We start from the raw sequence: 22,509 nt of genomic DNA on the forward strand, positions 1-22,509 counted from the left end.
ATGTCTCATGTTACAATTTGATCTGTGCTACCGAACCAGTTACATATATTACCCTAACTATATTATTGACAATATTTTACCTATAGGCTTTTCATGGCCCGATTTTTCCTTCAGATTATTCCATTGAACTTTTCCAAAATATAACAGACGCTTTTAGGTACGTTTCTGTTTGTTTTCTATGTCATTATTTGGGCACTAATTTCCTCGGGTTTCGTCACTTCTTATGTATTTTTTTTTTGGGACCGTTAATTCTAAGTGTCAATATGGCTCCTCATCACAGTGTTTATTGGTGTAATTTTGTTAGACTCAATTGTTTGACCTCGTACTTGTCTCTAAGACTTGGGATAGCTCGCGATTAGTTATGCACTATTTTTTTGGACCGATTACAGTGGTTACATTGCAAAATGTGTTGTCATACTGATTCCCTGCTTTATCTCTCTCCCCCTAAGAATACTTCAAGTGCTATTTTTCTTTCAGACTTTGACGCTATCCTTCACATCATATGGTACGCCGTTCTCTTCATTCTAATTTGATTATATATTTCTTAGACACTATCCGTATCTTTGAATTACACTATTTCTTAAAACTTGTGTAATTTCTACCACCACCTAAATTGTGTTTTCTTAGCATGCTTCTGTTTCTACCCAAATTGACATATCACTAATTGGTTTGTAGTGGGGATTGGACTTTACCATCATTCTGTTTGACTTTTTTCGTCTACAACCCACACTTTCTTTTTCATTTGGAGCTTTGATTTAATCTAGACGGATAGGTGACTTTCAATTTAAAATCTTGGCTCAATGTGAATACCTACACACCTTTTGTCTGTGCAAATCTAACTCAATCATTTTTCTCAAGCATGGCATCATGAATTTACATATAGTAATACATCCCTGTTGTTTCACCTTTGTTTTTATACACATTTGGTTCTTTGCAGCCTTGAGAAAGTCTAGAAGATGAAACATGTGTTGGCTGCTTGCTTGGATGTAACATGCACTGCTTTCTTGGATGTAACATGCTTTGGAAAGAATAAATCCTAAAATCACAGGACGTGTCTAAGACTGTAATTGAGCTAGCTGATCTCATACATGAACATTCTTTAATCTGTTTGGTGTGCCCTGGTGACCTTATGAAGTAACTTTGGTTGGGTGGTTTTCCAGTCAACGTACACACACCCTTGGTGGTTGGGTGTGTATACCAGTATGGCACCCATTTGAAGATCTACTACGACAATTTGAACATTACTTTTCCCAATTACTATATGGTCTTTTGGGATGTCTGAACCTGTTAGCACAACCACCTTTGTTGATTTTATACATTTATGTCTTGCTGTTTTTGTACTCCCTTGAGCTTATGTGGGATTGATATAAGTATATATTGATTTGTTGTTGTTGCTCTTTTTCGATATGGCTACTTTTGATGATAATAGGATGTTTTGTTGGAGGAACTATTTCAAAATGATACACAAATAGCATCTACTAACATTACAACCAATAACCAAGAGGGTCTAAGGGTGAAATTTGTTAGGTTGGAAAGAAACAGGAACTATCCAGATGGTGGGATTACACCATACTACAAGGATATATTGATAACAAACAAATTCCTGGAGAACTACGCGTAGTCCTCTTTCCTTCATTTGAAGACTTAAGTCTAGAACTACTTCAAGAATGGGAGCAACTCCTAATCACCTCTTCTTTTGGAATGATGGACATCCTTATCAGGGATGCCAAGAATAAACGAGATAAATTGCTACAAGATATTTTTATTTTGGAAAAGGAAAACATACCAATGTTGCAATAGTGTTTTCCCCAGACTCTATGACCTCTCTCTAAAGGCCCGGCAGTACCAAAGGGTTATGTTTCAACCTCTTAAATTATCTTTTTTGTTGCTGTCTGAACATTTACTGATATTAGTATGTGAAAGAATGTTTTTGGTTTCTTTTGTTCGTACACCCTGTTGTGGTGTGTACCATACTTTGTATTGGGCCGACAAGGTTATATTTTGCTATGAGTAACATGGCAACTTTCTTCTGTATATGTCTCGGATTCATACACCTTAGTTGGAGGAAGGCGAGACTACGTAGTCATTGTTCTGTGAAGCGATTTAAGGGCATATTTATACTCCGTTTGCGCCGAATTTGCGTCGTTTTTTTCTACGCAAATTCGACGCAAAACTAACTCCATATTTATACTTTGGCGTTAGACGCGTCTAGTGCCAAAGTTCATGGAGTTAGCGTCATTTTTTGGCGTGAACACCTTCCTTGCGTTAATGAGATGCAAGGTAGGCGTTCCCGTCTTAAAAAATGACTCCCAGGCATGTGCGTGGTATTTATACTCCCGGGCAAAAATGACGCCCGGGAGTGGGCGGGGCAAAAAACCCCGCATTTGCGCCTCTTTTTAACGCCTGGGTCAGGGCAGGTGTTAAGGGACCTGTGGGCTCAGAATGAGCCCAGAGGTGCCCTCCCCTGCCCCCAGGGACACCCCCTGCCCCCAGGGACACCCCCTGCCACCCTTGCCCACCCCAGGAGGACACCCAAGGATGGAGGGACCCATCCCAGGGAAGAAAAGGTAAGTTGTGGTAAGTATTTTTTTAATTTTTTTTTGTGGCATAGGGGGGCCTGATTTGTGCCCCCCTACATGCCACTATGCCCAATGACCATGCCCAGGGGACATAAGTCACCTGGGCATGGCCATTGGGCAAGGGGGCATGACTCCTGTCTTTGCTAAGACAGGAGTCATGTTAATGGCGTCTGGGCGCCCCCAAAAAATGGCGCAAATCGGGTTAAGACGATTTTTTTGCCTCAGCCTGACTTGCCCCATTTTGGGACGCCCAAACGCCATTTTTCCCTACGCCGGCGCTGCCTGGTGTACGTCGTTTTTTTTCACGCACACCTGGCAGCGCCGGTCGGCTAACGCCGGCTAACGCCATTCAATAAATACGGCGCCCGCATGGCGCTTCAGAATGGCGTTAGCCGGCGCTAATTTTTTTGGCGCAAAACTGCGTTAGCGCAGTTTTGCGTCAAAAAGTATAAATATGGGCCTTAATTTCCAAGTATATGATTAGTTTTTGGCTGCGCCTAAGAACTCAGTTGGAGTATCATCTATATGCAACTTGTCCATTCGACCAACATGGCTCTATGCTTTGACAATGCTTAGTACTAGTCTGAGTAGACAACTGAGAGTTATCTTTCTAGTTGTTTCTGATTGGGCCCTGATGGGCATTTTCAGCCGCCACATTCGCTTTAAACACAATTTAATCTCAAAGCATAATGCTTGTTTCTGGCCACACCTTGGAGCCTAGTTAGAGTACCTCTTATTTGCAATCTGTCCATTCAACCAACACCTGTGTGGCAGTTCGCTTCAAATACATGTAGGCAAATTCAGAATTTAATCAACCTTGATCCTTTTCAAGGCGGCTTTTGTCAAAAGACACACTTGCTGATGATGGTGAGTAGAAACAAGGTTTTCTGGCATTCAACACAGCACTATAAGTAGGAGAGGGCCTTTTTGATTATATGCTATGTACATGGGATTGCTTTAGCGCTAATATTTTTCAATACGAATGAAATGCAGAGTAATTAAGTCTTTTGATATTTTTTTGCACTGTAGTTTGACATATTTCAATTGAGGAGAACATGCTTGCCTCTACTCCAATTCTAGATGCTTCACTGAAGAGCTTCCTTGGTTGCTATTTTCCTTGTTGAAATTGGTATCCATTTAATATGACTAGCATTATGGGTAAAAAGAGCTCCAGACCATCGTTTGGAGGTAACTTGATGTATATGTGGGAAAGCTGCACTCTTCCTGCTTGGGAGAAAAGCTTAGGGCGTGTGGATTCTTCCCTCCCTCATCTCTTCTCGTAGCTGCGTTTTTTTGTCTATCTACAACATTTCATTTTCTATGGAGTCCATTGTTATCTATTTATTCACATTTTTTTATTTATGCCACTTGGTGTTAGATGTAGGGCACTTGGGTACGGGTTGTCTGAACATGGCATTTGAATGCTGCACAACAGAGGTGTGCCAGTGTTTGTTGTGTTGTGATTTAGGGATGTATTTGGCATATTTTTTAAGTAAAGCACTTTAGGACTATAGCATGTTCACACTGGTGATATGTATTATGAGTAAGCAGGGGTGTATTTTCTTTAGCATATGTAATTGGAGATGTAATGATCAAGCGTTCATGCTTTGGTTAAAAAATACCTTATAGTTATATTATCTTTTTGATTATTTTTAAGAAAATTAAAAAATAAAATAATTATTTTGTAATTATAGTCATTGGTTTTTTTTTCTCTTGACCTCTCTCTTTTTTTTTTATCTTTGGAGGGATTCCATTTTGGAACTATTTTGGGAGGTAGGTTCTTCTTTTTGCTTTTGTCATTCATTGAGTGACTCTAGGACATGAACATTGACCCTTTCCCTCTACACCACAATCACCACAAAAACTCCTGCTTGACGAATTTTCTTAATCTCAAGGGTTTTCACTGAGATTCCTTGCTGGCATTCCCCAAGGATGTTGATACTAAAGATCGCAATGAGCTCTCTCTTGAGAGAAATCGACTCTAATATTGTCTGATCCCTGAACTTTATCTCGCTAAGAAGACCCATAATGACATGTCTGAACTTATTTGCAGGTAGGCGCAGTTGGAAAAACATGACCATAGGGTGTTTGTGACTTTTTAGTGATTAGACAATTCTGAAAAGTGCTAAATGGGCTGTCCCAGGTTTTACAATCTATTTCTCCACCTACTTTCAACTATGGCAATAATGCATGCAATATCATCTTAAAAAACAATTGCATTGATTATTCTACACTTTTAGTGGCAATCCGTAAGTTGAGCCAAAACGTTCAGAAATGTCCCACCACAAATTCCATTTGCACCAATGAACACTACCAACTAACCTCTAAACAACGCCTTCAGTCATTTTTAGAAATGTTTTGGGCACTTTTTTACATTACTCAAACCTTAGATTAAATTTTAATAATAATGCCTTATCTCTAATTTATGTTTGGAAAGCTAGCCCATTTTGGCCATTTCCGGTATTCTTTCCCCTTTTTCATTTTCTAATATTTAAAGAGGATTCTTGTTCATATATATATTTTGTTTAGTTCTTCTTGAGTTACATTTTATTAACAACAAGGTAGTTCACTCTTGACTATGTTGACCTCTGGTCGTTGATTTTTTAATGTGTATTTTTTTCATTACAGTTTAGAAAAAGAAATATTTTAGCTCAGTGATTGGTTGCCTCTTTTTTCACTAAATGTAACTGTTTCCACCACATATTTATCTGTACACATATATTTATTTTTGAAGGTACTTATTTAAGGCGAATCTAGCTATTAAGAATCGTATCTCCATACAGTGGCAGTATTACTGTAAAGGAATTCAGAATGCATGTAGTCATTGGAATTTTGTAAAGCCCAAGAGGTTCCGATTAAAGTCGCTTCAGCCTGCCAGAAAGTTGGGGAAAAGTGATAAGAAGAAGAGGGGTGGGGCAGGGAACATTCAAATCTTTCAGGGGTAGAATTCGAAATCCTGTGGGAAAGAAGGGTCCTTAGATGGAATTAAATAGCAAGAAAAAGTTCAGAGGTGAGTTATTTTGTGTTTTTGTGGTGTTTTTCCATCAGCTTTGGGTTAATGAATAGTCTGTGTAAGAAGGATTGGACTTGAATAGACAGTGCAGGATCGATGAAGATGGTTTCAGGTAACGTCCATTAGGTAAACAGGGAGAGGATTTCAATAGGATAAATTGGGACGGGCGAACTACGATCGCGGAAACTGTTTTGAATTCAGCTTGTCCATTGTGTCACTCTTTTACGTGAGCAATGGCCGTGCTTAAGCGTCGTGCCACTGTTAAATTCTTCTTACACGCGCTAAGAAGAAAAATAAGATAACATTTTATATCTAGTTACCTGCATTTTTTAAATCGGAAATTACTTTTGTGGAGCTGGACGAAAAAGGAAAACCCGTTTTTGTGTTCCCCTTGTGTAAACCATAAATACATCTTGCTGCAATTTATGTGTTCATGGCAGGAATAGTAGGTAAACAAAATTGTATCAAAGTACTATAAAATATGATTCATAGCACCAAAAAGCGAAACCTAGCAGACATATTTTATTTTTCTGTGACAGAATTGCTATATAGGGATTGAATGAACCATTCTGTTTAATCAGCAAGGGACTGTGGCGGGCAGTGAAATATTGCTAAGCGGAATTTCTTTTTCCAAGCTTTGTAAATCCACACTGACCATAAAGAGGATAGTTAAGATGTCAGTCGCCGTTAGGGTTGCTCTGAGCACTAACAAAGTGAATCCCACAGGGGCATTCAGTACGGTATGTCTAACTGCTGGGGAACGATGTGCCACCTCGACCCTGGACTATTTAGACACAGTTCAGTATATATGAAAAATACCATCTGTTGGTCTCGCTCTTAAGGGAGTTTTTGCACCACAAATACCACTGCTTGTTATTTTACTGGGAATCGTGTGCTGCAATGTTTGTCGATAGACATTCAGGAGCCTGGTCCAGCTGATCACACCGCGATCACAGAACCCAAGTAATCCACGTCACACATTTAATAAACAGATATAAAAATTCACTTTAACTTGTAGACCTATTTGTTATACAAATGAAATGTAATACCTTCCTCCAGAATATTTCTTTACATTAAACAAAAAAGTATCCATAAAGTGGGATTGCTTGCAGCTGCACTCTGCTTATCCATTTCAAATACGCTTTATGTCCTATATACACTGCAGGGATATTTTCCCAGAGGTTGAAAGGACTTACTGATTCCCACTTGTTTAATTCCCACGAAAGACACCCTGCTTCCTTTCGGGGGTGCAGCTTCAGTTTCTGACATGGTAATAATAGAAAAAAACGTATGTATATTATTCTACAGTTGATATGTCTATACAGCAAAGCGTCTCACAACCCCTGAAGAAACATATTTGCCTGATGCAGCTCTCTGGCGGAAGATAAACAATGGATTTTGACGCCCCTTCGAATCCACTCCGTGCTGATTACATTCTTCTAATGTTTGATTCTAATTGGCTGCGCGTGCTGGCTGCTCTCCAGAATGTGTAATGCGCGCCTTCTTCTCACGTCAGCGGCGCCTCTGAAAGGCCATCGCTCATCCACACAGTCTGCCGAGAGTCTCAGAGTGCATGCTTCATGCAGCATCCCACCGCCGCCTGCTCCATCCACCCTATCTCCGCCTCGTCCCATTTACTGATTAATGGGAATCTTAATTTGCATGCTCACTTTTACGCTCATTACAGTGCATTATGCGCCAGTGGAAGTATTAAAGTTCAATGGAAATCTCATGCATACTAATGAGGATGTAAATGAGCGCTGATGAAAGAAAGCCAAGGTCTAAACGCATTAAATGTCCAGTTATTTTTGGTAAATTCCTCTAATGCAAAGGTAGAATTATAATGAGGCAACAGAATTCAGGAGCGCCACAAAGACATAAATGGCAGAGGCTGCATAATTAGAGTGCATAATGTAAGAAAGGCAGTCCCAGGATCAAAAAGGGTCCATTATCAGAACATGCATATTCAGTGTGCTCCACACACGACCCCCCTCCCCCCCACAGATTCATCCTTGAGGTTTCAATAATCATGTGGGCTCCAAGACTTTTAAAAGTATGCTGTTGCCACAATGTCCATTGTGGAGCTTGCCATTTCACAAATGAATGCATCGCTTATATTACAACCTCTGTGGAAACTGCAGCTGGGCACCCGCTAAATTGCTTACGAAACAGATAAAACGTGTTATGCTGAGAACTTATTTAAGAACTAGTGATTGTGTATATGGGCATTTTTATTAGTTTGTCATTGGAAGTGGAGTCGTAGTGTGCTTGAAAGGTTGTGCACCACTCTGGACTAAAACACAACGGAGATATCTGATCTGGAGAGGCATTCCGCACCCATCTGTTTCCTCATTTTTTTCTAAATGAATGTCATTCATGGCTTGTCGAATACAGCTCGGTGAATGCACTTCATGCCGAAACAAGCACTGGCAAAGCTATTAGGTTTTTTCTTTTGCATTCTATTTTACTAACTGGATTATAAATATTAGAAAAGGGTTATAATAATGTTTGTTTCAAATTGGATAAACATTGTTTATGTTATAATGTATGTTGAATTAATATCCCAGGGTTCCAAGCCCGTAATTTGTGCCTTATTTAATTTGACATTGTATTAGAGTATAGTGAAGTGAAGTTACTAAAGTGCCACTGCACCTGCTGCACCATTCAATTCATGCCCCTTTTAACTGCAAGGTAACCACAATTGTGATAGGGTGTTTGGTAGTAAAATAAAGCAATATTTGGTGTTTATTGGAGCTATGACAACTTTTGGCCCAGTGCCACTGCACCTGCTGCACCATTCAAATCATGACCTTAATGTCTGCAAGACAATTGCACTTGTGATTGCTTGTTTAGAAACAAAATCTATTAATATTTTTTTTTTGTGGGATTCCCAGAGCTTTTGGCCACTGTGCCACCGCACATACTGCACCATTCAAATCATGACGCTTGCAAGGTAACTGCACTTGTGACTGCCCGTTTAGTTGTAAAAAATAGCAATACATGGTGTTTAGAGGAGTTCTGGCAACATTTGGACCTGGTGCCACTGCACCTTCTGCAACATTCAAATCATGACCCTAACATGGTTAAATCCCTAAAGAGAAAATAATTCGCAGAAAGTTTGGATTTTCAGATTCGAGGATACAAAGAGGAGAGAAAATGCATCCCTAAATACTCAGAATGACTTTCCCAGAACCTTGTGCATTGCCAATGATTGATTGAGGATGCTCTCGGCATTCTAATGACAGTGTTAATGAAATAGGTTTTGCGCTTGCACATTTAATGCAAATCGCAGGTGAATTGTGACATTTGTGAGGGTTTACGGAGTTTGCGTACTTCAAATGAAGGTGTTGAAGGAGTCTGCGTGCTCCGAGGTGTGAGAGTAGGGAAGTCGTCGAACTTCACATGTGTGTGGCGCTTTGTGCTAAAAAATGGATGAGATCTGAGTGACCACGATTTCCCTGAGAAGTCAATTGTGTCATGCGCTCGGTTGCCCAATCATCCCTGCTCTTGGGTGGCGATGAGGCACTGCTAGTTAGCTGGAGCAGAACCCGGATTAGGCTGACAGGTGTCACCTGTAGTGGGTTCAGACTCAGTCTCCCACAGTGCAAGTGATTCTGTCACCCAAATCCAGTAGTCTCTTTAGGATAATGAGAGCCTATGCAACAGTGTAAACCCTTCAGCACCGACACCAGTTACCATGATGACGAGTCCAGTGCAGATTAATCCTAGCATGACACAGAGACCGGTGCAGAGCTGTTCTAACCTGCCTATTACATCAGCCGCTCAAAATCAAATGCCACAGCGAATGTCCAGAGAATTTACCCTGATGAACCAATTTTAGAAACTGCCACAGACTTGATAGTGCCAATAGGACAGGTTTACCAGAAACCAACATTGGTTCAGACAGAGCCAACGTCACTTCTACTGCCTCAAGTGCAATCACAAGCAATGCCATAGGTAAACTCCTATGACAGGGACACAGACAGATATGTCCATACTGATGAGTCAGAATACGTGAATTATGAACCCACAGAACCCGAAGGTTAGATCAAGTCCAGGTGCTGTGTTTGTACCTGTCACCATTGGTTCAGTCATACCCTTGTTTGACGAGGAAAATATCAGTACAAGGGGACAGGGAGTCCTGAGTCAGAATTCAGTGGGGGGAGGACTCAATGAAAATGGCAGCATAATCTCTCCTGTGGGACAGACCTTTGATGAAACAGGCTCATTGTTAGACCTTAGTCCTTTTGGAGTTCCTCCGAATACTGGAACAATGTCAAGCATCAGTCATAGCCTGAAGTTCCTGACTCTGCAGTCTCCAAACCTAGCTGTACAGCCGTTGCCAAATACCCAGCCCAACAACGTTTTACTGCAAGGTTTGATAGTCCAACAATTGACTGAATGGTTATAGAAGCTGAATAGCCCACAAAGTGCTCCTAGGGGAGAAGAGTACTTGAACTATACTAGACTAGGGATGGAAGCGGGTGAACTTATCGAAGGAACTATGGGCATGAACAGACTCGAATCCTACACAGAAGCAGAATTGTAACACTTGTGCCAGACAACCACAAGGGAAGCGAGTGAGGTGCATCAAAGGTTAGCAGACTTAGCAGAGAAATATGGCATAGAAATAGAGAAAACGAAACACTTGAAGAGGAGTTACAGATTAGATTTTGACTCAAAAGATTTCGAACACATGAGATCCGCAGGAATGAAAGCACACCTTAGAGAGTTACTCCAAAGCGTCCAAACATGGGGACCATTAGACAGGTGGGAAGGCAGCTGGGTGAAGAAAAGATATAAGAAGAATAGGGATTCTGCTAATCTTACTGCAAATGTGCAGCAGGTTTAGGACCCAGTAAAAAAATTCTACCAATGAGAGAAATTCCAGGAGGGAATTTTGTCCATGTTCCTTGGAGCAGAAGTGACATTCTGTCATTTACTAATGATTATCCCAGGTTGAGGGAGAAGCCAGTAAAAAGGTACTAACAGACAGACAGGTTTGTGAAACTCCCCAAATGCCTGTGGGAAGATTTGAACACCCTGGTAGAGATAGTAGTTCCAGCAGATTTAGGGACTGAATGCAAGAGGCGCGTAGATTGGCCAGCAAACGAACCAGAGAGATACCCAATTACAGGTGCACTGTCTCCCGAAGAGATTAAATATTACTATAAAGTGATTGAGTTTTTGAAAACGAGAATTTCGCCTGAGAACATTGGCAGAGAATAGACACAACACACTTTTGGCATTTTACTGGGACATACCCCATTTTTAAGGTCGAGCCTGCATAGCATGCGCTTGCACATGCGTATCACTTACGAGATGCTGTAGTTAGAAAAGGGCTCAGAGCCCCGCCCATGTCACGTCAGTGTCTTTCATTGGTTTGTGGGCTTGCCTTTTAAAATATGCTTGCTTTCATTAGTGGAAGGCATGCATGCCTTTTCCGGTGGTTAGCCCTCCTCGAGCGCAGCGACCAAGTACTGAAAATATACAAGGCTTGCTGTTTTCCATCCAGTTTGTGGACTGCTTTTTCTCTTTTTTCACAGCGCGATCTCGCTTGGCAGAAGTCGAGCGGTTTGCATGACATCGACCCTGTTACATAGTTAATTGCACTTTTGCCGGTTACATAGATAATTGCACTTTTGACGATATGTTTCACTACGAGTGAACTGTTATTTCCGTTTGTGTGTCTACTTCCATTTTTTAGCAGCACGATCGCGCTAGTTTGTTTCCATTTAATAAGGCAAGAAAAGTCGGTTGGGAGTTTACAACTGCTAATAGCTCTAACTCGGAAAGCCTTTGCATTTCAAATGCTTTTTATTATTTTGTGTGCTTTCAGCCTCCTTCCAGTTATTGACAGAAATGGGTGTGAAACCAATGCTGGATCCCAGACAGCTAAACATTTATGAAAAGAAGACAAAATTCTGAATTCAGCAAGGGGTCCTTTGTGTAGATCCTCCAAGGTTTTCCTACAGAAAGTAACAGCTAAACTAAATAAATATTGAAATTGAGGTGAAAAAAGAGCCATTTCTGTCAATGTTTTCTTCTATACGTTTTCCAGCCATGGCAGATTTTTGAAAGCATTGTACTCGTCCGTCTGCTGGACTCTTTTGGTTGCGGGGATACATGGGGCTTATAGGTACCCAGAGCCAATATATGAGCTGCACCTTGCAATGGGTTTTCATTGTATACCGGGTATACAGCAATTCATTTGGTGAAATATAAAGAGTGAAAAATAGGTATCAAGGAAACCTTTGTATTTCCAAAATGGGCACAAGATAAGGTTTTGAGAAGCAGTGCTTATTTGTACATCTCTGAATTCCGGGGTCCCCATACTAGCATATGAATTACAGGGCATTTCTCAAATAGGCTTCTTTTTTACACACTGTCTTACATTTGGAAGGAAAAAATTTAGAGAATCACAAGGGGCAATAACACTTGCTCATCTATTGTGTATTCCCTCTAGTCTCCCGATAAAAATGGTACCTCACTTGTGCGGGTAGGCCTAGTGCCTGCAACAGGAAAAGCAACGTGGACACATCACATTTTTACAATGAAATCTGATATGCTTTTTGGAAAGTGCCTAGCTGTGTAGTGTGGCCTCTAGCTCAGTCGGCACCTAAGGAAACCTACCAAACCTGTGCATTTTTTAAACATAGACACCTAGGGAGAATCCAGGATGGGGTGACTTGCGAGGCTCTCTCCAGGTTCAGTTACCCAGAATCCTTTGCAAACCTCAAAATTTGGAAAAAAACACTTTTCCCTCACATTTCGGTGTTGCAAAGTTCTGAAAAGTAGGAAAAGACACAAACTTCCTTCCACCCAGCATTCCCTCAAGTCTCCCAATAAAAATTGTACCTCATGTGTGTGGGTAGGCCTAGTGTCCGCAACAGGAAACATCCCAAAACACAACATGGGCACATCACATTTTCCCAAAGAAAACTGACCTGTTTTTTGCAAAGTACCTAGCTGTAGATTCTGACCTCTATCTCAGCCAGCACCTAGGGAAACCTAGCAAACCTATATATTTCTGAAATCTAGACACCTAGGGAAAGTCAGAATGGGGTGACTTGTGGGGCTCTCCACAGATTCTGTCACCCAGAATCCTTTGCAAACCTCAAAAGTTGACAAAAAACACTTTTTCCTCACATTTCGGTAATAGAAAGTTCTGGAACCTGAGAGGAGACACCCATTTCCTTCCACCCAGCATTCCCTCAAGTCTCTCAGTAAAAATGTGTGATTTTAAAGTAATTTGGAGGTTTGCAGGGCATTGTGGGTAAGAAAATGGTGCAGGTGCATGTGAAGCACACCACCCTGTACTCACCCAGATGTTTAGTTTTCAGATGTGTCTAGGTCTCATACATTTTTCTAGATGGCAGGGTCCCAAAGTCCAAAAAGTGCAGCCCTCACCATTCCAAGTGGGACAATCTTGAGAGTTAGCCAAGCTCTCATGGCCCAAATGTAAAACCAAAACCCCAAATAATCAAATGTCCTCTTGCTTGCCCTTGGGATAAGATCTTTCAGTGTGCGGGGGCTGAAAGATGGTTACCCCCTTCAGTTGGGGTGGGGGCATAACCATGCCTATACTGTTTGGTAGCCACCACCCCACTATTTTTATTTGTTTTTATTTTCCTGGCATCTAGTAGGATTTCTGCCCCCCCCCCACCCCCAGGGAGTGGATTGGGGGTAATTTCCCCATCTGCCTACCGGTGGGCAGAACAACTCTGTCCCCATTTATTTGGGGTGGGGGCATCGCCCTACCTCCACCCTCTTTTTTTGAAAAAAAATCTTCCCTGGTGTATGGAGAGCTTTCTACCCCCCACCTTGCGGGCAGATGGACCTTACAAAAAGAGGCTGATCTTCCCCCAGGGAAGGTAGAAATGGCCAACAGTAATGTGCCCCCACGAGGAGTGACCCTTGCCCCAGGGGGCTGGCCCCCCCAAACAAAACACACACACACAAATCCCTGGTGCCTAATTGGTTTCAGATGGGCCTAATAGAAATAGGCCGATCTGTCCCAAATGGGGGCAGAAATGGCCTAAAATAAATGTGTCCCCCAGGGGAGCGACTCTTGCCTAATGGGGGGGTGGCACTCCCCATCTGTAAAAAAAAAATACAAAATCCCTGGTGACTAGTGGTTTCTGCCCCCATCGGGGGCAGATCGCCCTATTTAAAATATGCCTATGTGCACCCAAAGGGGGAAAAAATGGGCTAAAATAAATTTTCCCCCCACGGGAGCAACCCTTGCCTAAGGGGTCGCTCCCCTTGTGTTAAATTGGCATATTTCTTGGGGGCAGATAGGCCTAAGAAAAATAGGCAGATCTGACCCCAACGGGGGCATAAATGGCCTAAAATAAAATTGACCCCCAGGGGAGCGACCCTTGTCTAAGGGGTCACTCCCAGTCTGTAAAAAATAAAAACAAAAAAAATCCCTAGTGTCTATTGGATTCTGCCCCCCTTGGGGGCAGATCGGCCTAAGTAAAATATGTCAATCTGCCCCCAAAGGGGGCAGAAATGGCCTAAAATAAATTTGCCCCCCAATGGAGCGACCCTTGCCTAAGGGGTCACTCCCCACCTGTAACAAATAAAAAATAAAAATATCCCTGGTCCCTTGCCCAGGGGGCTTCCGCCCAAACAAATCACACACACACCAATCCATGGTGCCTAAGTGGTTTCAGATGGGCCTAATTAAAATAGGCCCATTTGCCCCTAAGGGCCCAATGGGTCGCTCCCCTTTATTGTTTACATAAAAAAATAAAAACTCCCTGGTGTCTTGAGGGCATTTCTGCAGCACAATTGCTTTATGATCGTGCTGTAGAAATGCTCAAAGAGACATGAAAGGAAAGGAAAAGCCTTTCCTTTGCATTCATGCCTCTCCCCTCCCCAGATCAGAAGAGAAATGAAAGCATGGGGCGACCTCTGATGCAATCGCACGCTTACGTCATCAGACGTCACTGGGAGGTCAGAGGTGGAAGCAATTCCCCTTCCATCCCTGCCCAGGTAAGGGAGGTGGGAGGCCAACGGGGGGAGTGCTACTGCTCCCACCGTGGGTCGGGTCCAGGACTGTCACATAGGCTCTCATTATTCTAATGAGACTATTGGATTTTGAGCGGCAGAATCGCCCACGGTGTGGGAAACTGAAGCCGGGTTTGGCTCCGGCTAACTAGCAGTGCCTCATCTCCACCCAAGGGCGGGTTGATTGGGCAGCCGAGCACATGACATAATTGATTTCTCAGGGAAACCGTGGTCGCTCAGGTCTCATCCGTTTCTCTCAGTTACATTAGTTACATTAGTCTCACATACACAATGACAATCAGAGGCAGTATAGGTTTCAATAATGTTTTAATGAAGCAACTGTATCTTAGGTAGCAAAGCATGGGCTGCAATAACCAGAATAACCAGGACAATACAGCATGAGAAGATTAAAATGGGAGAGTAAAGCATAGAAAAACTCTACAATATTGTCACTAGAGTCAATAGACTAATTCCTACTTAGGCTATATTACAGCACAGCATGTTAAATTCAAATTCTTCTCTTAAGGTTCCCCTGGGAAGACATCATCCCTCATATCTGAGCAAAGGCCTGAAGTCTGCATCAGTAGTTGTAGCGAAGCATTTAGCAATCAGCATACAGTCGTGGTTGTCTGGCTGGAATCTCCCTCTAATGTGCAAGGGACAGGCAAGTATTTTTCAAATAAAACAGCTGATGTCCTGAGAAAATGTCCCTATGTAAGGATGTGTGTTTTCTATGAATGTCAGAGACAAAACTTTATACCACGTTCAACAACAACCTATTTTACTGCAGCCTTGGAAGAAGCACAGAGTGAGCAAGAATGTCCTGTTTGAGAACAGAGTGCTGACCTAGGCAAAAACAGCTAGATAGAGAGAAAATAAAACAAGACTGTAAAAGTGGCTACTATAACAATAATAAAGTGAAGCCAAATAAAATATTCCTAGGTTAAAGTGCACAGCGGCAGGCCTAGTATGTTAACATAACGTGTCTGAAGCTATAACTAAAATGGCTACACAACACCCTCCCCTTGTAGGTTGAAGGTGGTTCAAAGCCTAAATATACATAAAAACTACTAAAACTCAACCTAAGATATATATATGTAAAACATGTAAATACTGACAAGTTAAAAGGACACATGAGCACATAAAAGGACAATTTTAAAACTGTTAACATGTGGCATAAAAAGATTGAATTTCAAGAGTCAGAGTTATTTTTAGAATTTCCAATCTATTCCGGGACAATGGAGGACAGGAAATCTTCCACTTCGGCAGGTGTTAAAGTTGGAAAAGCATCGCCGAGAAGGAGCATTCATGTTCCATAGCCTGAGCCTCAGCCATGGCAGCATTCCGTGGTGTGCCCACTAATGAGTTAAGAGCCGCATCCTCCAGGAAGCGCAACTCATAAGTAGCTTCCCGTACCAAATGCACCCTCTACCCGCATGCCTGGTAATGAGCCCTCAGCAAGAATATCAACAGATCAGCGTCCAATGAAAGCTTGCGCTGCGTAGAAAGACAAACTTCCAGTGCATGTTCGAAAAAGCACCAGCTGCACCAAAACACGGGTTGCACACAATGTAGAACCGGTTGAATGACAGAGACCAGTCACACTCCAATTGCTCCAAGAGTGTTGCTCCAAAATACTGCATCATGCGTTCACGACACAGCTGAGCTGATGGGAGCACTTTCATTCCTTCTTGTTGCGGCACGGCAGCCATTGCGCATAAAAAATAGCAACAGTAAAACGCCAACTATTATAGCCAAAGTTATTCGAAATCCCCCAAAAATGCTGGAGAAAATTGAGTGGATGGCTGATGGTATTAAACCGAATATAGAGGAGAAGGTGTGAACGAAACCAGAACCAACAGCCTTGAAGAAATTTGCGATTCCAGTAGTACTGGACACATTAAATATCCATCCCACGAGTTCACCAAAGTGTCTCGGAAAGTTGGTACTTAAAAGGGACTGTATCTCTGCTGACAACCTTGCCACCTGAAGTGCGTAGGTCTTGCGTGCAGATGTAAGAGCCACATGTTTTTGAAACAATAAAGCCTTGAGTCTGCTCAACTTGCCAAAATTCACATTAGAAGTAGCAATATGAGGCCAAATGTCCGCTACCTCTTTTATTTTAGTGGGAGGAAAAAGTACGTTCCCGCAGCATGTAACAATCTTAGAGACTGAAACAACATAAACTATTCCGGCTCGCATCCCACAACAGTCTTCACCAATGAGGAGAACGTAACTTCCATTTGAAAGCACCTGGAACGTAGGTCTAATCAACGGGATTGGAACTCCCTTCAGATAACAAGCCAAGTTTGCTGTAGACGCATTACACGCCCCATGCAAGGACAGCTGTTTACAAACCATCGAATGGCTGACAGAAGTCTCGCATTCACTACCACTAAGGCAGATTTCTTTCATGCCACTGAGACATTTGTATGAGAAGGGTAGCTCCCACACCTCATGGATGTAACTATCTCCCAGCCTTTCATATCTGCCTACCGAAATGTGTTTTAAACAGGAGGTGGATTGAAGTGTGGAAATAGGCAGATTAATGACCCCGTGTATTAACCATTCAGTAGATGGTATTTCAGCCACAGAACAAGGCAACTTTTCGATGTTTAGCATGACAGAAGTCGCTTCTTTCTCAGCCATTAGTTGTTGTCACGTTAGATTAAAGGTAGAAAATATTTCCCTTGCGCTGACTTGTTGCCAGGGAACGCGACCTGCCTTCAGTGTTTGAAGTGTCCAACCCAACTGCATAATGGACCTTAGTTGACTCTGTCCATGGTGTAATGAGGACATATCTGTTTCTATGATGTATATTGCAGAAGAAACAATGTTATTGAAGGTGTATATCCGGTAGGACAGGATATTAATCCCATTATCTACAACAGCTAATGCCTTCTGTAAGTTTTCTTGATTTATTTGCCTTAACCGGGCAGCAGCTTCTTGTTGGGAAAGTTTCCAAATTTCATAATATACTTCATATGAGAGGCGCTTCCTATGTTGTTTTCTGGGGCCTAACAGAAAGTCCTGTAAGTTGGTGTTATTAGACAGGAGACTGAGGTGTTCTCTAACCGCGCCTAGTGAGGAACTCTTTAACCGTTGCTGGCATTGTTTCCCTACACTATTTGTTGTTACTATACCCGCATGTTCGGATGATATATAGCGAGGGTCCAGCCTACTAGTTCTAAAAACCCCTGTGGAGTTTATAAAATGTTTATGACACCCATTGGTATCTATTGGCCACAATAACCACCCGCCAGGACATGACAGTGAAACATTAAATGTGCCATTCTGGACCCATTCATCGAGCTGGTCTTCAGTTGCATTAATGTATTTTTGCCATTTATAAAATTTAGCAGGGGCAGGTATACTGGGTGTGTTCAATTCCTTAATCTTTGCTAAGCCTAAACAACTCATTTGTTGTACAGTTTCAGTTAAAAATATCATCTGAACAGGTATTAGGCATGCTCTAAACAAAGCTTCCTTCCCCCGTATTTGCCAATGTCTAGTTCCCCACACACTCAATCGACTTCAGCCAATATTCATAGCCTTCTACAGTATAGTCAACCGGGAAACAAAGGAATTTGAATATATAAATTTCGTATTTGTCAATAATATGCGTATGTTCTCTGTAGGTGTTAATTTAAAATAATACGACTCAGCATGTCTAAAATCATGCCCAGAAAAATATGTAAACTTTTCAGAATATATTTTAGAACTAATTTGTGGGGGAGTAGGGCAATGTTCCCAGTGAGTGTAATTAAAAACAGTCTTTGGGGTACGTGCTCTGTGGATGAAATGGTGCCCATAATAATTATAGCAAAATATATCACCATCATTCTCTTTAGATTGATAAACATCTTCATTTTCAAATACAGTGTAATACTGCAATTCAGTCATAGAATCAACTTTTTTCACATCTCAATCATCAAAAACAACTCTGGGTATTATTATATCGTTCATTGAAAGTTTAAACACATAAGGTATTTGATTGACCTCCGTAGGGCCGTATATATCAAATGTTACTTTATCCCAGACAATCCCATCAGGAACTGGTATGGTGGAAATGGTCACAAAAGACAAATCTCTGGGGACATTGTGGGAAGAAAAATGTGGTTTTAGGACCTCATCCACCAGTTCAACTGTTGATTTTTCAGGAAGAAAATGACCATGTATTAATAAAAAGCAAGTGGTAACAAACCCAATCCAAAGCAGAAAAGCTAGAACAGTCAGGGAAAGCCACAGATAGTTCATGGAAGAATAAAATATGTTATTTTAAGCCACTTTATCAGCTTACGTGTTTTTGACAGTTCAGGTGTCGAAGAGGTGAATGAGTCCGAAACGTCGTCGTTGATGTCGGCAAAGTATCCAGAAGCAGTCCGTGCAAAAACTAGAGGCGTGTTAGTTGGTGGAGTTGGTGTTTCCCGCGGTGGCACAGAATAAATGGCACCATCCGTCTGCGTTGAAGTTGTGTCAAATCCATCAGTTATTTCTCTAATGTTTGATGTCAGTGGAACTAATGAAAGATCATTTTCCACCCTCCCCAAGCTCGGAGAGGTGTCAGTGTTGCTACTTACAACTTGTAGAGGAACTTTTTGACCAGTAGTGAGAGGGATTAGGGAACTATTGGCTGTTCCTTTTGGTCGGGTGTGCAGGATAGGCCACAAGGTGTAGTTTGACATTGTAGATGGAGACAGAATGATTTTCTTTGGCACCTGCCAACAGTGGTAGAATGACAGTTCTGGTACTGTGTATTCCCAAGATTGGGACTGGTGCACGACAAGAAGGACCAAATTCCTTTTTCACAGCAACTTTTTTTACATACTAGATCCACAACTTTAGGAATCTAGCCTATAGGCATTACAGGTATGTGACAGGGCGCAAGGATCAGCGCCAGATCGGACATACCCCGGGGGCACTGCCCAGGGTGCCAGAGTAGAAGTCAAACCTCTACGTCACGCCGGCTCCACGGCCCAGGGGGCGGGGACTCAAAAACTAGGAAGACACTGAGACGAAGAAAAAGAATGTCGGCGGGAAGACGAGAGGGAGGAGGTCGGAGAAAACGACAAGGAGGACAAAACAAAATGAAAACAGTGAAATGACGAGGAGGACGAATACAGCGGAAAAGAAAACGGAGGAAAAGACGTAAATCGGAGATGGACAGGAGGGAACACCAACGTGGACCTCACATCCAGAAGACTGAGAGGGAGACCACACAAAGAAGCCAGCCACGTTAGAGGAGGAGCATGGCCTCACAAAAGTGGGGAGCACTATCTGTTTGGTTTCACTATTTTGCCTTTTATTTAAAAGAACTATTAAAACACGGAAAAGACAAAATAAGAAAAGGCACTGGGTGAAGGGAAAGCAGGGTACTAACTTAAGAGAGTGACAGGATACTATAGAAGAAGGCATGTAAGAAGTCAGAATAAACTAGAGTGATAGGGCTTCAGACAAAGAAAATAGTAGAAATTCACCAAGAGACTAAAAATCACGGAAGAACAAAGGGGCACAGAAAAGTACAAGAGAGAAGACAGAAAAAGAGAAAGACTAGTCAGAGAGGAAAGAGCAATACCACCCTTAAAGACAAATGTACCTTTTAAAACTGTCTTCTTATTTTTCACTCTTTCACGGTGGACGATCTTCTGGATCCCTGAGATGCCAACCTGAAACAGAAAAAAGAAAATAAGCAACAGGGAAGAATGAAAGGAAGAATACAGCCTACAAACATACAGACTAGTAGAAATAGAGAAAAAAATATAAATAAAAGGAGAGACGTTTATTGAAAAAGAGAAAACAGTAAACTTAATTTGTGTACTTCCGTATCCATTTGTACTTACCTGTCACAAGGAACATACTTAATTCCTGTGGAGGCAGCACTTGCAGAAGCGTTGTTGTCACAGAACTGTTGCAATTCCTTTAAGACAGTGACACGTTCATTTATGTCAAAAGGTGTTTCTGCCGCCTCCATGCCAGGACCATCAAGATCTGGAACATACATTTGAGTTCTGAACAGGCACTCATATGAAGTAGGACCCCCCCAGGGACCTTCTAGGCATATTGTTAAGTGCTCTCTGGACTCCATACAGGTGATTAAGCCAACTACGACCCGTACCTAAGACTCTGGCTGTCAATGATTTCTTTAAATCATGGTTTAATCACTCCACAATACTATTTCCCTCGGGATGAAATGGAGATGAGTACTGGAGTTGGACCCCCAACAAAGCCATGGCGTCTCTGAATGCCCTTGAGGTGATAGCAGGGCCCTGGTCCGAGTGGAAAGCAGCAACTGCATATGTACCGATAAATACTCACAAATCTTTAATAAAAGTCTGAGCGCCAGCTTAGCGTTGTGGTCACACCCATAGAAATCTGGAGCAGGAGTCAACAGTGACTAAAATGTATTTGTATGCACTGTCCTGTGTTAGGGGACCGCATTGGTCCAAGTATACACATTGTAAAGGTTTGTTGGAAATTAGGAGGGGTGTCTGCGGTGGGCGTTTAACAATGGAAACTTTAATTTGTTGGCAGATGTCACAACAAAGGACATACTGCATGGCCTCTTTGTATAAGACTGGCCACCAATAATGGGCTTGTAGCAAAGATATTTTAGCCGCCACACCAGCGTGGGCAGATGCTACCCCCTCAGGTGCTGCTTTAATCAACTCTGTCTTATATCTCTGTTAGGAATATCTCGAACCCCTACGCCTGGTATTTTAACTTCAGCATTTAGGCAGCCTCCCATTGGGTATGAATATTTAGCAGGAAATGCTTTTGGATAGGGCGTACCATCAGCGGTAGCTTTCACGGCAACCTATATGTCTTCGGTTTCGCACTTAAGCGGGTTACTGCAGCAACAGTAGCTGTGGCTGTTGCTGACTTTGCGGCTTCATCAGTCAGTGTATTCCCAGCCACGTGTATTCCAATGCGCTGCTGTCCAAGTGTATGTACAACTTGGACATTTAGTAGCATTTCCTTAAGATCCACTACTTTCCCCCACAGAAGTCTGTGGTTTAATGTTGTTGCCTTTAGAATCTCTGAACCCATTCTGGCGCCAGTAATGCAGGTATTCGTTGAAGGTCTGGACACAATAGTACGAATCACAAACAATCAGCATTGGCTGTGCAGGATCCGTATGTTCCAGTGCTATCACCAGAGCTTTTAGCTCTGCCAGTTGTGCTGTGCAATCCCCTAGGGTTTGCGCGAATGTATGTTGGTGAGAAAATTTATTATCCTCCATGTAGCCACTTACAACTGCGCAAGCAGCGGAGTATTGATGCTTTGTGCCAATTGCAGGTTGCGCTGAGCCATCGGTGTACATGACTCTTTGGTATTGATCAACTGGCAGTGCATTTGCAGGAATTGGGTATTCTAGTTCATATTGCAAAAATTCTTGAGTTTGTAATTTTGGGTCAAAAATGTAGTCTACATCAGTGGCTGTCAGAGACGTGGCCCATTGCATCCAACGTGGATGTAATGCTTTAGTGTTAGGAACGCTTGCTTTTGTGACAGCTTCAAGGGCTGGAATGGGAGAAATGACAATAATGCGTTGGCCCTGGGCTAGAGGTCTTTCTTTAAGGACCGCCATCTGAACAGCAGTGAGAATTTTCTCAGTGGGAGCAAAGAGTTGTTCTGCTGCTGAGTACAAATGTGATTTGTATGCACTTGGGACGGTCTCTCCCTCATTAAAAGTTACATAGGTGAAACCGATAGCTCAAGCAGTTACTCTGATGACCAAATGTGTTTTTTTGTCCCTTGTGTGTAAATGTTGTGCAGCAAGCATGTCTGGTGGCAGGTCTCTGAGAATGTGTGTATGTTTGACTGTCCAAAATTTACTGGAGAAATCAGGATGTATTAAGTCAAATAAAGGTTTTATGTGTGTTGCATAATCAGGAATGTAAG

The sequence above is a fragment of the Pleurodeles waltl genome, chromosome 1_1 (assembly GCF_031143425.1).
Source record: "Pleurodeles waltl isolate 20211129_DDA chromosome 1_1, aPleWal1.hap1.20221129, whole genome shotgun sequence".
NCBI classification, from domain to species: Eukaryota; Metazoa; Chordata; class Amphibia; order Caudata; family Salamandridae; genus Pleurodeles; species Pleurodeles waltl.